Source organism: Mobula hypostoma, chromosome 13, assembly GCF_963921235.1.
Source record: "Mobula hypostoma chromosome 13, sMobHyp1.1, whole genome shotgun sequence".
Lineage (NCBI taxonomy): Eukaryota > Metazoa > Chordata > Chondrichthyes > Myliobatiformes > Myliobatidae > Mobula > Mobula hypostoma.
The window spans coordinates 33,023,358-33,038,343 of NC_086109.1; the positions used below are offsets into that span (position 1 = coordinate 33,023,358).

The 14,986-nt window shown below is 42.3% G+C and overlaps 1 protein-coding gene across 2 annotated transcripts in view; it reads right to left on the minus strand.

Annotated features, from left to right (window-relative positions):
- Positions 1 to 5,443: 5,443 nt before the first annotated feature.
- Positions 5,444 to 14,986, minus strand: part of LOC134355936 (peptidase inhibitor 16-like) — a 55,103-nt gene continuing 45,560 nt past the window's right edge. For both annotated transcript variants that reach the window (XM_063066474.1, XM_063066473.1), the window contains one exon: positions 5,444 to 6,428. The gene's annotated coding sequence lies outside the window, so the exon portion shown is untranslated. The remainder of the gene's footprint in view (positions 6,429 to 14,986) is intronic.

The window sequence follows — 14,986 nt, forward strand, 5'->3', positions numbered from 1 at the left end:
TTAAACCCAGCTCTCATCCACAATCCTTGTTAACCTATCAAACCAGTCAGCCTCAACCAGTTGCTTCTGGCTTCAGCTGTGTTATTGCCTGTGCGTTCACCAGCAACTTTGATGTGTGTTGTCTTATTGCCTGTGGTGTTTAGTATCTGTTCTCTCTCGTTTTGTGGCCCATTATGGCTTGTTATTTTCACAGTTTATTATTAAAGTTATCATTTATCGCTAAGCTGTCTCCATTATTTTGTTTCTGGGTCAAGCCTCCTCTCCATTTTTTGACAGGATGGGTGAACTGGATGACAAAGTGAGAGTTGTGAGTAGAGAGCCGGGGTAAACCAAGATGAGAGGAGAGTTGGGAGAGCCGACAACAGGGATTGGATGCCAGCGCTGTGTTCTCCGATGCTCACGTGCATAGAGTACACAGTTGCACAATCGACTTCCTCCAGGGCAACACCCCTCCCCGAAGTCATCTGTTCTCCCTTTCACCCAAGCTATGAATGACTATGTTGCTGAAGCGGTACAGCACAGCATCATTCAACCATCCCGGTCCCTAGCTGGTGCAGGATTCTTCTTTGTCAAAAAGAAAGCTGGGTGTCTTTATCCCTGCATTAACTACTGTGGACTCTATAACTGCTACCCTCTCCCCTTGATGAATAGCTCATTTAAAACACTCCGCACCACGCAGATCTTTACCAGGCAGTCTTAAGGAGTACTTCGTAGAGTGCATACGTGATAGCTTTCTTGAATAGCACGTTATTGAACCTACAAGAGAACGTGATATCTTGAATCTGGTCCTGTGCAGGTAAATTTAGCAATCTTGTAGTTAGGGATCTTCTTGGAAAGAGTGATCACAGTACAATTAAGTTTATCATACAAATGGAGGGTGCAATAGTTCAATCTAAAACCAGTGTATTATGCCTAATCAAGGGAAGACCACAATGGGATGAGGGAGGAATTGGATAGGGTAGACTGGGAATACAGGCTATATGGTGGGATAGTTGAGGAAAAGTAAGACTTTCAAAGAGATTTTTCATAGTGCTCAACAAAAGTGAAAAGCAAGGGCAGGGAGAGCCAGCCATGGATAACTAAAGAAATAAAGGAAGGCATTAAACTAAAAGCTCATGCATACAAAGTCACCAAGAGTAGTGGGAAACTGGAAGATAAGGAAAACTTTAAAAAGCAACAAAGAACCACTAAGTGAGCAATAAAGAAAGGGAACATAGATTATGAAAATAAACTAGCACAAAATATAAAAGCGGATAGTAAAAGTTTTTGTAATTATATAAAGCGGAAAAGGGCGGTCAAAGTGAATATAGGTCCCTTGAAGGATGAGAAGGGGAAATTGATATTGGGTAATGAGAAAATGGCCGAGGATTTGAATGACTATTTTGTGTCATTTTTCACAGTGGAGGACACATCTAACGTGCCGAAGAGCGATGATATGGATGCGATGGAAGGTGAGAACCTCAATACAACAGCTATCACTAAAGAGGTAGTGCTGAGCAAACTTGAGGGCCTAAAGATAGACAACTCCCCCGGTCCTGATGGAATGCAACCTAGGGTACTGAAAGAAATGGCAGAGGTTATAGTTGAGGCTTTGGTGATAATATTCCAAAATTCTCTGGACTCTGGGCAGGTCCCAGCGAATTGGAAGAAGGTGAATGTCATGCCACTATTCAAAAAGGATGTAGGCAAAAGGCAGTTAGCTATAGGCCAGTTAGTTTAACATATGCAGTTGGGAAAATGCTTGAAGTTTTCATTAAAGAAGAAATAGCGAGGTATCTGGAAAGAGATGGATCCATCAGGCAGACATAGCATGGATTCAGCAAAGGCAGGTCCTGTTTGACAAACTTACTGGAGTTCTTTGAGGATATAACAAGCGCAGTGGATAAGGGGGAACAGATGGACATTACTTACTTGCATTTCCAGAAGGCATTCAATAAGGTGCCACATAAAAGACTTATCCATGAGATAGCGCATAGAGTTGGCATACGTGGATATTTCTCTGGCTGGCAATCAGTGGTGAATGGTGTGCCGCAGGGGTCTGTGCTGGGCCCGCAACTCTTCACGCTATACATTAACGATTTGGATGAGGGGACCTTGTGTAGGGTATCTAAGTTTGCTGATGACACTAAATTGAGTGGAAAAGCATATTGAACAGAGGATATGGTGAGTCTGCAGAGAAATAGATAGGTTAAGTGAGTGGGCAAGGGTCTGGCAGATGGAATACAATGTTGGTAAAGGCAAGGTCATCCACTTTGGAAGGAAAAATGGAAGATCAGATTATTACTTCAATGGTAAAAGATTGCAGCATGCTGCTTTGCATAAAGTCTTGGGAGTGCTTGTGCATGAATTGCAGAAGGTTGGTTTGCAGGTGCAGCAGGCTATCAAGGCAAATGGAATGCTGGCCTTCATTGTTAGAGGGATTGAATTTAAGAGCAGATAGGTTATGCTGCAACTGTACAGGGTACTGGTGAGGCTACACCTGGAGTACTGTGTGCAGTTCTGGTCTCCTTGCTTGAGGAAGGATATACTGGCTTTGGAGGCGGTGCAGAGGAGGTTCACCAGGTTGATTCCAGAAATGAAGGGGTTAGACTATGAGGAGAGATTGAGTCGCCTGGGACTGTACTCACTGGAATTCAGAAGAATGAGGAGATCTTATAGAAATATATAAAATCATGAAAGGGGTAGATAAGATAAAGGCAGGAAAGTTATTTCCACCGGTAGGTGATACTAGAACTAGAGGACATAGCCTCAAGATTTGGGGGAGTAAATTTAGGACAGCGATGAGGAGGAACTGCTGTTCCCAGAGAGTGGTGAATCTGTGGAATTCTCTGCCCAATGAAGCAGTGGAGGCTACCTCAGTAAATATATTTACGACAAGGTTCGATAGATTTTTGCATAGCAGGGGAATTAAGGGTTATGGGGAAAAGACAGGTAGGTAGAGATGAGTCCATGGTCAGATCAGCCATGATCTTATTGAATGCCAGATAGCCTACTCCTTCTCCTATTTCTTATGTTCTTATTAACATACTGCTATGCAAATTGAATATCCTCTTTCCTCTAATATTTTTTCCCATGATTGTCTATTCTGCTGTGCTGAGCCTCTTACACTGATTGACAGTAACTTTGAGAACCTCTTCCTCCTGTTTGATGCTACTAAGCTTTAATTTATTTGTTTGTTTATTTATTTATTTATTTATTATTTGAACAATAACATGTAGTCACTTGAGCAAAATACATGAATAGTTATAGAATATAAAACTCCAAATACATGATGAGGCTATCTGTGGTACACACGTATACTGAATGTGGTCATACAAATACATATGCAATATCCACACCTTGCCCCCTCCTCCCTCCTTCCCTCCCTCCCTCCACACACACATCTGCTAATGGAACTGGAAGGACTTTCATGAAACTTTAGGAACAGGCCACAGGAGAGCAGTCCAATTAGCCTCTTTAAGGGCCATTACATCATTTGTGCTGCTTCCATTCTGCAATTTTGACTGCAAGTATTAGCATTAGATCAATTGCTTTTTCACTTACTTTGATATCTTCAGTGTCTACATTAAGAGGAAGAACTGCAGTCAGAACAGTAGAATGCAAAGGCACAGGCTTTAGAATAAACTGATCAGATCATTGTTTTGGCAACTCACAACAGAATAGGATATATGCACTGTAGGAGCCATGTATCTGTTCTCTATTTGCATTGTATTCTGTGTTACCTGTCTTTATTAGGGTAGCTAGTCACATGACTGGGGGCATGGTAAAAGCAAAGGTAAAGTTACGTATTCCCTTTCTTTGATTATTTTGTAGCAGTTTCTATCTTTCACCCCATCACTCAACAACACTCAATAATGTTCAATTACACAGCTTACACTTGGGTACGAATAAGCTTCATCGCTTCCAGATTGTTTGTTTGTTAATTGCTAATAAAGGATTTGACTTTTGGAGCAGTGGAATTAAAATGTGTGCATCCCATTCCCATTCTGACATGTCTATACACAGCCTCCTCTACTGTAAAGATGAAGCCACATTCAGGTTGGAGGAACAACACCTTATATTCCGTCTGGGTAGCCTCCAACCTGATGGCATGAACATTGACTTCTCTAACTTCTGCTAATGCCCCACCTCCCCCTCATACCCCATCTGTTACTCATTTTTATGCACACATTCTTTCTCTCACTCTCCTTTTTCTCCCTCTGAATATACCCCTTGCCCATCCTCTGGGTTCCCCCCACCTCCTGTCCCATGATCCTCTCGTATCCCTTTTGCCTATCACCTGTCCAGCTCTTGGCTCTATCCCTCCCCCTCCTGTCTTCTCCTATCATTTTGGATCTCCCCCTCCCCCCCCCACTTTCAAATCCCTTACTCACTCTTCCTTCAGTTAGTCCTGACGAAGGGTCTCGGCCTGAAATGTCGACTGTGCCTCTTCCTACAGATGCTGCCTGGCCTGCTGCGTTCACCAGCAACTTTGAAATGTGTTTGCACCTTAGTTTCCTTTCAGTTGATGATCCACCAGAGACTCTCATTGATTGTATTGTTTTTCATTGTTTTACTGTGAATACTTACTTACTGCCCATTTTACCGTTCGCTTTAGGGCAGCAGTGAAGGTCCACCATCTCTGGCAGTGTTCAGAGCTTCCTTCATCATGTCAGTGGCTTCCCCTCAATTTTCACTACTGTCCGTCATGCAAGTCCCGAGTAGACACTCAGAAACACCATCACACTCAGATGCAGAGGGATTCTTCATTGCTGCATCTGTAACAATTTTGTTTTACCTGTCAGGGTTGTTAGCCCTGAGCTGAACCCCAAACCTGGAGGACCAGTGGACCACTCTTAGTCTGGCCTTTACCCTTTGACCTGTCTGGCATGGGTGACCCTACCAAGAGCCAAAGCATCAAGCCCTGACTCCAGCCAACATAGCTCTCTGGGTCATTGAGACACTCAAGCCTCCAAACCCTACAACAAGGGTTGTGGTCCTCTTGGAGGTCTATTGTGGATGCCTCAAGAAAATGAATCTCAGGGTAGTAAAAGGTGACACCCTCATCCTTCCCTTTTACCCATGATCCACTGTCCTCTCCTACCAGATTCTTTTCTCTCCAGTGCTCTACCCCCTCCACCTATCATCTCCCAGCTTCTCACTTCAATCCTCTCCCATCCACCTTCTCCCTCACCTGGTTTCACCTATTACCCGCCAGCTTGTACTCCTCCCACTCCCACACCTTCCTATTCTTCACCCTCCTTTCTAGTCCATGATGGATCTTGGCCCATAACGGTGACTGTTTACTCCTTTCCAAAGATGCTGCTTGACTTGCTGAGTTCCTCCTGAATTTGGTGTGTGTTGTTCACGTTTATATATTTCCTTCCTAAGTTTTCTTTGGGATTCTTTGGGAATGTTCCTTCAAAACCCATTAAGTTTAGTATAATGTGTATTAAAATAAATTATACACAAGAAATTTACAAAGTATGTTTTTTTTTGTTTATTTGTTTCCCTCAATTTTAAGCCTTTATGCATTTCTATGCTTCAGCATCCCAGAAACAGAGAATTGTTGGTGCCTCAGAAACCATTCCAGTAAAAGTTAGTGGCCTGGAGTTTGCTCAACAACAACTAAACCCAGAGTTAAGGTATTATTTACACTCTTAATTGCTGTACTAAAAGGTGTCCCTGAACTGAAAATTAACATTTACAAGCATGGATTCAGATCTTAACAGTGTTGGAGATTTTAAATCAAAAATAAAAATATTAAGTTTTACCTTTTCCTTTCATCTCTCTCTCTCTCTCTCTCACACTTCCTCCCTTTCCCTCTCTCTTAATCACATCTCCTCCTACCTCTAATTTGCTTTCTAAACTTGATTTGAGTTGAATTAACCATTCTAACTCTACCCGGCTTGGAAGAATTATTTCTGGTTAGGAAAATACTTGTTTGGCTCACAGTTGTGGATGGGTTTGCATTCACAACCACATTCCTGTGCAAAAGCTAATGACTAAATGTAAATATAATGAATTGCAGAAACCATACATTGGCCACCAATTGCAAAATTCAGGCCATGTTAATTCAAAGTAAGATAAGACAATGTAGGAAGAATATATATCTTCTACAAAGACACGGGGATAAATTGATATGCCAACTAGATTGACAGGTAAACAGACTGTTAGTCTGTCAGTTTCTTGGCTATAAACTTCTTAGGGTTTGATTTTGTTTTGGATCAGAGTATCTTAAACTCACTGATCAAAGTAGTTAAACTGTTCTAAGAGAACTTTCTCAACAGATAAACCAAACAAAACTGAGTGAACATTAATTCCAGTGTTTCCAACTCTCTCAATTAATACAAAATGTGAAATTACTAATATCATAAGAGTTGACATAAAATTGTAACATAATGGTTAAGTCCCATTAGATCTGTCAGGTTTTTGGTGCTCCTGGGTCTCTGTTGAATAATAAAATGGAAACAGTTAGCTTCTCAGATAGCAACTGTGTTGAACTCTAAAATCACAGTGAAAAATACATTTGCATGCTAATACTACCTTTTATCGATAATTATTTATTACTTTTATAAGTAGTTAGGGTTAGGGAAATATTCATAAAAGGGATCTTCCATGATAATCCACAAAAGATGCTGTATATTCCGCTTAATATTCACATATTACTTAATGACTGTCTTTCCTTTTAGCTTATCTCACCTTGGCTTTAACTTTGGTAGAATTACTTACCTTCAAAATTTTTAGAAGTTCCCCTCTTTAGCTGAAGCTCATGATTATATCAGGTTTAGGTAACACTCTACTGCCTCATCCATGTAATCATTGCCCAGTTCAAATCCAGATATTGAGCAAAATACGTTGCAGCCTTCTGGACCTAAATGTCAAATTCTCTAACCTTATGTAACTCACTCCTTTTGTCTACCATTAGAAATGGCCATTCTGCCTATCTTTTGTCTGTGTTTTGGGGTCAGTTTTTCTCTTTCTACTAATATAGCTTGGCCTGCTGTACATATCCTTCAGTCCTGCTATTAGCAACACATAACACAGACATAATCTGCTTCTAGATGTAAAAGTAACCCATTTGGTACTACTTTATCAGAGATATTTCCCTCCATTTCTCTCCCAATTAAATCTACATGCTTTTTTTAAAACACTGATACTTTCATTGGATTTTGGTTTCACTGGAAGGGCTATCATTTACTTCCCTTGAGAAGCTGCCAGTGAGTTCCCTTTCTCCAACATTTTATAGTGGGATCCCACAGGGATGTGAAGTGAGTGAAAAAAAAACAGAATCAAGTAAAGGGACAAAAAGGGAAAGTTGAGAAATAAACACAGAAGCTGTTAAGGAAACTCAATTATTATTTATCAGTCAAATTAATGCTAATAAATGAATGACAGATGCCAGAGTTCTTTGGGGTGATTCACAAGAATGGTCAGATTTCTTTGTGAACAATCAAAGGGACAGGATAGAACGAGGTTACGACAGAAATAATATTTGTGGTTAGTCTCAGTGCATAGATTGATAATTGGGAATAAAATTGGAATTTTAGTTGGTTTATACAAGTTGAAATATAGTGAAAACTTTGCCTTGTGTAGTGTTCATACAGATCAGATCATTACCCGTCGAATGGTGAAGGGTCTTGATAGAGTCGAAGGGGAAAAGAGGTTTCCTATGTAGGGGGAGTCGAGGACAGAGGACACAACCTCAGAATAGAGGGACGTCATTTTAGAATGGAGATGAGGAGGGATTTTTTTAAGCCAAAAGTGCTGTATCTGGGTAATTTATTGCCATAGGAAACTGTGGAGGCCAATTCTTTATGTATATTTAAGGCAAAGGTGAAAAGATTCACCACTCCAACGCATGAAGGGGTACAGGAAGAAGACAGGAGATTGGGACTAAGAGGAATAATGGATTAGCCATTATGAAATGGTGGAACAGACTTGATGGGCCAAATGGCCTCCTTCTTATGGTCTTATTACACATTGTATTGATGTAGGACAAGAAATAACAATGCAGACTATAGCATAATAGCTACAGAAGAAGTGAAGTGCAGGAAACCAGTGATATAACATTACTGACATATAAAAATACCACATGCAGCAATGTACTCTTATACTTTTGTTTTTTGATTTGTGCTAGTGGTCATCATGAAAACAGTGACTGAAGTGGCATTTCTAAAGAGGCATTACCCTCTTCCCCACTCGGCATACCATTATCTTTGAACCATTTCATTAGTCTCCTAAAGACTTGGCTTCAACACTCATTTAATCAACTTCATCACAAGAGGTATCATGAAAAGAAACGATACATGATAAAAACTCCTTCATGTGGCTTGGCAACAGAAAACTTTGCACAGAGAGCAGCACCTGTGAGGGAATGTAGACATCCCACCTCTCCCGGAACTTCCGGGAGTCTCCCGCATATGAATAGTGGCTCCCTGATGCCCGCAAATTATATACAATATCACGGAAATCAATTTTTTTGAGAGCGAGTGAGAGAAAGCAAGCGAGTGCGCGAGGGACAGAGAGCGAATGAGAAAGCAAGCGAGAGAGGGAGAGAGAGAGAGGGAGAGAGAACGAGAGAGAAAGCAAGCGAGTGCGCGAGGGAGAGAGCGAGTGAGAAAGCAAGCGAGAGAGGGAGAGGGAGAGAGAGTGAGCGAGAAAGCAAGCGAGTGCGCGAGCGAGAGATAGCGAGTGAGAAAGCAAGCGAGAGAGGGAGAGAGAGAGAGAGAGAGGGAGAGAGAGGGAGAGAGAGCGAGAGAGAAAGCAAGCGAGTGCGCGAGGGAGAGAGAGCGAGAGAGAAAGCAAGCGAGTGCGCGAGGGAGAGAGAGCGAGTGAGAAAGCAAGCGAGAGAGGGAGAGAGAGAGAGGGAGAGAGAGCGAGCGAGAAAGCAAGCAAGTGCGCGAGGGAGAGAGAGTGAGCAAGCAAGCGAGAGCACTTGAAAGCGCGCGAGCGACCACGAGAGAGAGAGAGAACGAGCGAGAGCGAGAGCACCCCATGGCAGAGTGTTCCAAAAAAATATAAAACGTACATCACCCCAGACTACCCTAAAGTGTACCCCTGCCTACTAGGGGTCAAAATAATGACAGTGCAGCTCGCTGCACTGTTTGCAACAGTGACTTTTCTATTGCCCATGGTGGGTTAAGACTGTAAAAGACATGTTGAGGTGAGTTTAATAGGTGTCATTCGTTTATTAGCATAGCTAACGTTATTTAAACTAGCTGGCTAGCTGCTAAGGTGCTACTCTATTGCAAACATCCCACCTCTCCCGGAAGTCTCCCGCAAATTGATGATGCTACCTCCCTGAAATGAGTTTTTGCAGGGTGGGATGTCTGGGAATGCTTGTTTAAAGGAAAGTCAATGGGTTTTTATCTCTATGATATATTTGTATAGAACATTGGTTGGACGTCAGTAGACATTTAGCCTTTGTTTCAGGGAAGAAACAGATCTCTAGCAGTTCCTGACATTCACTGAGATGTGATAAGGTTAAACAGCAATGCCACAGTGCATTAACTTGTCAAGTACTCATTTTTGATTAGAAGGTTATTTGCAGCAATATTTCTGTGTTTCTAGGAGACTGACTCATTTCCCACTTGACTGACCAGTCTCATTCTGTATTCAGGTTAATGAACTACAACAAGAAAGCAGACTGCTCTACGCCCTCTATTATTCCCAAAATAGAGAAATACACTTCTTTCTCTAAATCTCAGTTGAAGATATGACAAGTATGAGCAGCCTGAATATAGAAACACATGGTCTTTGAACTTGTCCTATGTTTGTTCTTCAAATTAATAGTGGACAGGTAGGGAAAAATGGGCATTTTTGTTAAACTGGTGGGAAGAGAATAAATATGCAGAGAAATTTATTCATTAATTCTTCTTCAACGTGGAACACTTCAAATTTTTAAAGCCCCTATGCTGTGCGAATGCACAGTGTTTAAACTTGTAGAAACAGTTACAAAATGGTGAATATCTAGCTCAAACAGCCTTCTGAGTCCCAACCATAACAGACTTCCCCTTCATCTGCCTCCCTCCATCAAATCTGCTCCATTTTCTAACCAAGGATTAACTGAAGGTAAGCAAGGAACATTCCTGACACTTACAAAGCAAAATCACATGTGAAAAAGAGCAAAATGCAAATTTATAGGAAAGGACATTCTGGGACTTCTCATTACAATGAGGAAGTTTACTTCCACATGTTTAACTCCAGTTATAGATAATTGTACTTTCCCAGTTCTCACAATTGTGGTCTCTCCAAGTGCTGGGGTTGGAGGTCTTTCTGCCAATTGCATATTCTCTTTCCAGCAGTTTAACAAAAATAACCATGCTTTTTGCTTCTATCCACTCTTAATTTGAGGAATGGACATAGAGCAAGTTCACAGAATCAGGCCAAGAAAATGTCAGACATAACAGAAACGTCTAACTTCGGTTTCAAAGCTTGACAAACATGGCGACATTCGTTTAAGCGATGATACAAGTTTGAGAACTATGTATATTTATCAAATATAGTTCCCAAATAAAAGTTTGGAAGAAATAAAAATGAGCAGAAATAACTACTCATTGAAATAGTCTAACAAAAATCACACTATTGAGATTATGGCTGTTTGAATAAAATATAATCCACAGTGCATTAATGTGAACATAATACAGTACACATTAATAATAATACAATAAAATATAATACAGTATTACATTCTATAATATTATACTGTATCATTTTGATGGATTATCACCTATTGCAGTGGTTTTATGTATTTTTGTATCCATTGAAAAATAGGATAAAGCTTATCTTGCAATTGCTTTGGAAGAAATATTAAAAGGATATTAATTATGAAGAAATATTTAACCTTTCCCACAGCTAAAAAAATTATATGATATATTTTTTAAATTTGTAGCTCACCACTTAACTTCTAAACCAGGAAAAAACTTCTATAGTTGTACCATGGAGAGCATTCTGACAGGCTGCATCACTGCCTGGTATGGAGGGGCTACTGCACAGGACCGAAAGAAGCTGCAGAAGATTGTAAATCTAGTCAGCTCCATCTTGGGCACTAGCCTACAAAGTTCCCAGGACATCTTTAGGGAGCGGTGTCTCAGAAAGGCAGTGGCCATTATTAAGGGCCTCCAGCACCCAGGGCATGCCCTTTTCTCACTGTTACCATCAGGTAGGAGGTACAGAAGCCTGAAGGCACACACTCAGCGATTCAGGAACAGCTTCTTCCCCTCTGCCATCCGATTCCTAAATGGACATTGAAGCTTTGGACACTACCCTCACTTTTTTTAATATACAGTATTTCTGTTTTGCACATTTTTTAATAATCTATTCAATATACGTAATTGATGTACTTGTTTATCTATTATGTTTTATTTTATTTAGTTTTTTCACTCTGTCTGCTAGATTATGTATTGCATTGAACTGCTGCTGCTAAGTTCACAAATTTCACATCACATGCCGGTGTTGATAAAGCTGATTCTGATTCTGAGTTCCCAACTGAGTTCATGGGCCCCTTGGTTAATGGTATTGGTTCATGGCATAAAAATGGTTGGGAACCCCTGTATCTAAACAGCGAATTATTAAGTTTCAATTTTATGATTTTCTTTGTAAAAGGCAATTATATCAACATAATGTCTGTGTCCAGTATAGTTTACACATAGAGGAAGGGACCCAGCTCTGTAACTCCTGTTAATATTCTAATCACTTCCAGAATTAAGAATATAAGAATATAAAATTTAATATATTATAGTTTGGCTTAGAGTCCTAGAACCATAGAGAAGTACAGCACAGAAATAGGCCCTTTGGCCCATCTAGTCCATACCGAAACCATTTAAGCCGCCTACTCCCATGAACCTGCACTGGCACCATATCCCTCTATATCCCTACATTATTTAACATTATCATTCAGATCATTGATAAAGATGACAAACAACAAAGGACCCATCACCGATCCCTGCGGCACACCACTAGTCACAGGCCTCCAGTCAGAGAGACAACTCTCTGCTACCACTCTCTAGCTTTTCCCACAAAGCCAACGTCTGATCCAATTTACTACCTTATCCTGAATGCCGAGCAACTGAACCTTCTTGACCACCCACCCATTCAGGACATTGTCAAATGCCTTACTAAAGTCCATCTAGACAACATCCACTGCCTTGCCTTCATCCACTTTCCTGATAACTTCCCTGAAAAACTCTAAGATTGGTTAGACATGACCTACCATGCACGAAGCCATGCTGGCTATCCTTAATCAGTCCATGTCCATCAAAATACTTATATATCTGGTCCCCTAGAATACCTTCCAATAACTTTCCCACAATTCATGTCAGACTCACTGGCCTACAATTTCCTGGTTTATGTTTAGAGCCTTTTTGAACAGCCGAACAACATTGGCTATCCTCCAGTCATCTAGTACCTCTCCTGTTGCTAAGGATGTTTTGTCTCTGCTAGGGCCCTGGAAATTTCTGCACTGCCTCCTGCAGCGACTGTGGGAACACCTTGTCGAGCCCTGGGGATTTATCCAGCTTGATTTGCCTCAGGGTAACAAACACCTCCTCCTCTGTAATCTGTACAGGGTTCATGAAGTTGATGCCATTTTGCCTCACTTTTATATACTCTGTATTTGTTTCCTGAGTAAGTACAGGTGCCAACCAACCGGAAGGATTTTCGATCCATCGGATGGACCGCACAGCGTCTTCGGGCAAGACGAGGGGAGGTGGTGTCTGCCTACTGATCAACACTGGGTGGTGCTCGGACACAGTGGCACTGACAAACTCCTGCAGCCCGGACCTGGAGCACCTGTCGGTGAAGTGTCGTCCCCACTATCTGCCAGGGGAATTCACCTCGGTCGTACTGACAGCGGTCTACATTCCCCCCCCAGGCAGACGTGGAGTGTGCTCTGAACATACTGTATGCCAACATCAGTGAACTTGAGACCAGGTATCCGGAGGCTTTGCTCATTACAGCTGGGGACTTTAACCAGGCCAACCTCAGAAAAGCGCTGCCAAAGTTATACCAACATGTCTCCTGCCCCACTAGAGGCCCGAATATACTTGACCACTGCTACACAGCAGTCAAGGATGCCTACCATTCCGTCCCATGACCTCACTTCGGAAAATCAGACCATCAGGCCGTACTCCTCCTCCCAGTTTACAAACAGAAACTGAAGCAGGAGGTCACAGTGTCAAAAGTAGTGTCACGTTGGATGGAGGAAACGGATGAGGGCCTCCATGATTGCTTTGAATTTGTGGACTGGTTAGTATTCAAGGACTCGGCAGCTAACCTCGATCAGTATGCCTCAGCTGTCACGGACTTTATTTGGAAATGCACGGAGGACTGTGTGTCTCGCACGACAATCTGGGAATTCCCTAACTGGAAACCTTGGATGAATTATGAGGTCAAGTCCCTTTTAAAGGCTAGAGCTGCGGCTTTTAGGTCCGGGGATACCAGTCGCTACATGAAATCCAGACGTGAACTCCGGAAAGCCACTATGGGTGCCAAGAGGCAATATCAAGCCAAGTTGGAAGCCCAAGCTAACCAAAGGGATGTCAGTAGACTATGGCAGGGTCTAAATGAGATCACTGGGCGTAAAGAAAAGGCTGGGAATATCAATAACTGTGGCACTTCTCTTCCTGATGAACTTAACGTATTCTACACAAGATTCGAACAGAAGAGGAGCGTCCCATTCTTTCCGGATGAACCGGACCTGGTGGCATCGAGATTCACCGTCACCGAGGAGGACGTTAGAAGGGCCTTCCTGAAGATAAATCCAAGGAAGGCGATGGGCCCAGATGGCGTCCCAGGATGGGTTCTCCAGGCCTGTGCAAGCGAGCTAGCTGGAGTGTTTGCTGACATCTTCAACTGCTCCTTGCTTCAGTCTAAGATCCCCTCATGCTTTAAGAAGGCAACGATAATCCCAGTGCCGAAGAAGAGCAAGGTGGCATGCCTGAATGACTATCGACCTGTGGCTCTGACATCAATTGCTATGAAGTGCTTCGAGAGATTGGTTATGGCACACATCAACCACAACCTACCGGTCAACCTCGATGCTTTGCAATTCACCTACCGGAGCAACAGGTCAATGGCAGATGCCATCTCTCTGGCCCTACATTCCTCCTTAGAACACCTGGAGAATAAAGACGCATACGTAAGGCTCCTTTTCATTAACTACAGCTCTGCCTTAAATACCATCATTCCAAATAAACTGATTCCTAAGCTCTGGAACCTGGGCCTTAGCACTCAGATCTGCAGCTGGATCTTCAACTTCCTCACAGACAGGACCCAGGCTGTAAAAATAGGGGACAAGCTTTCCTCTACAATCACTCTGAGCACCGGTGCCCCACAAGGCTGTGTACTCAGCCCCCTGCTGTACTCACTGTACACCCATGATTGTGTAGCCAAGTTTCCATCAGACTCAATACATAAGTTTGCTGATGACACAACAATTGTAGGCCGTATCTCGGGTAATGATGAGTTTGAGTAGAGAGAGGAAATTAAGACCCTGGTGGCATGGTGCGAAGACAATAATCTATCCCTCAACGTCAACAAGACAAAGGAATTGGTTGTTGACTTCAGAAGGAGTAGCAGACCGCATAACCCAACTTACATCGGTGGTGCGCAAGTGGAACAGGTCAAAGCTTTAAGTTCCTTGGGGTCAATATCACAAATGACCTGACTTGGTCCAACCAAGCAGAGTTCACTGCCAAGAAAGCCCACCAGCGCCTTTACTTCCTGAGAAAACTAAAGAAATTTGGCCTGTCCCCTAAAATGTTCACTAATTTTTATAGATGCACCTTAGAAAGCATTCTTCTAGGGTGCATCACAACCTGGTACGGAAGCTGTCCTATCCAAGACCAAAAGAAGCTGCAGAAGATCGTGAACACGGCACAGCACATCACACAAACCAATCTTCCGTCCGTGGACTCACTTTACACTGCATGCTGTCAGAGCAGTGCTGCCAGGATAATCAAGGACACGACCCACCCAGCCAACAGACTTTTCGTCCCTCTTCTCT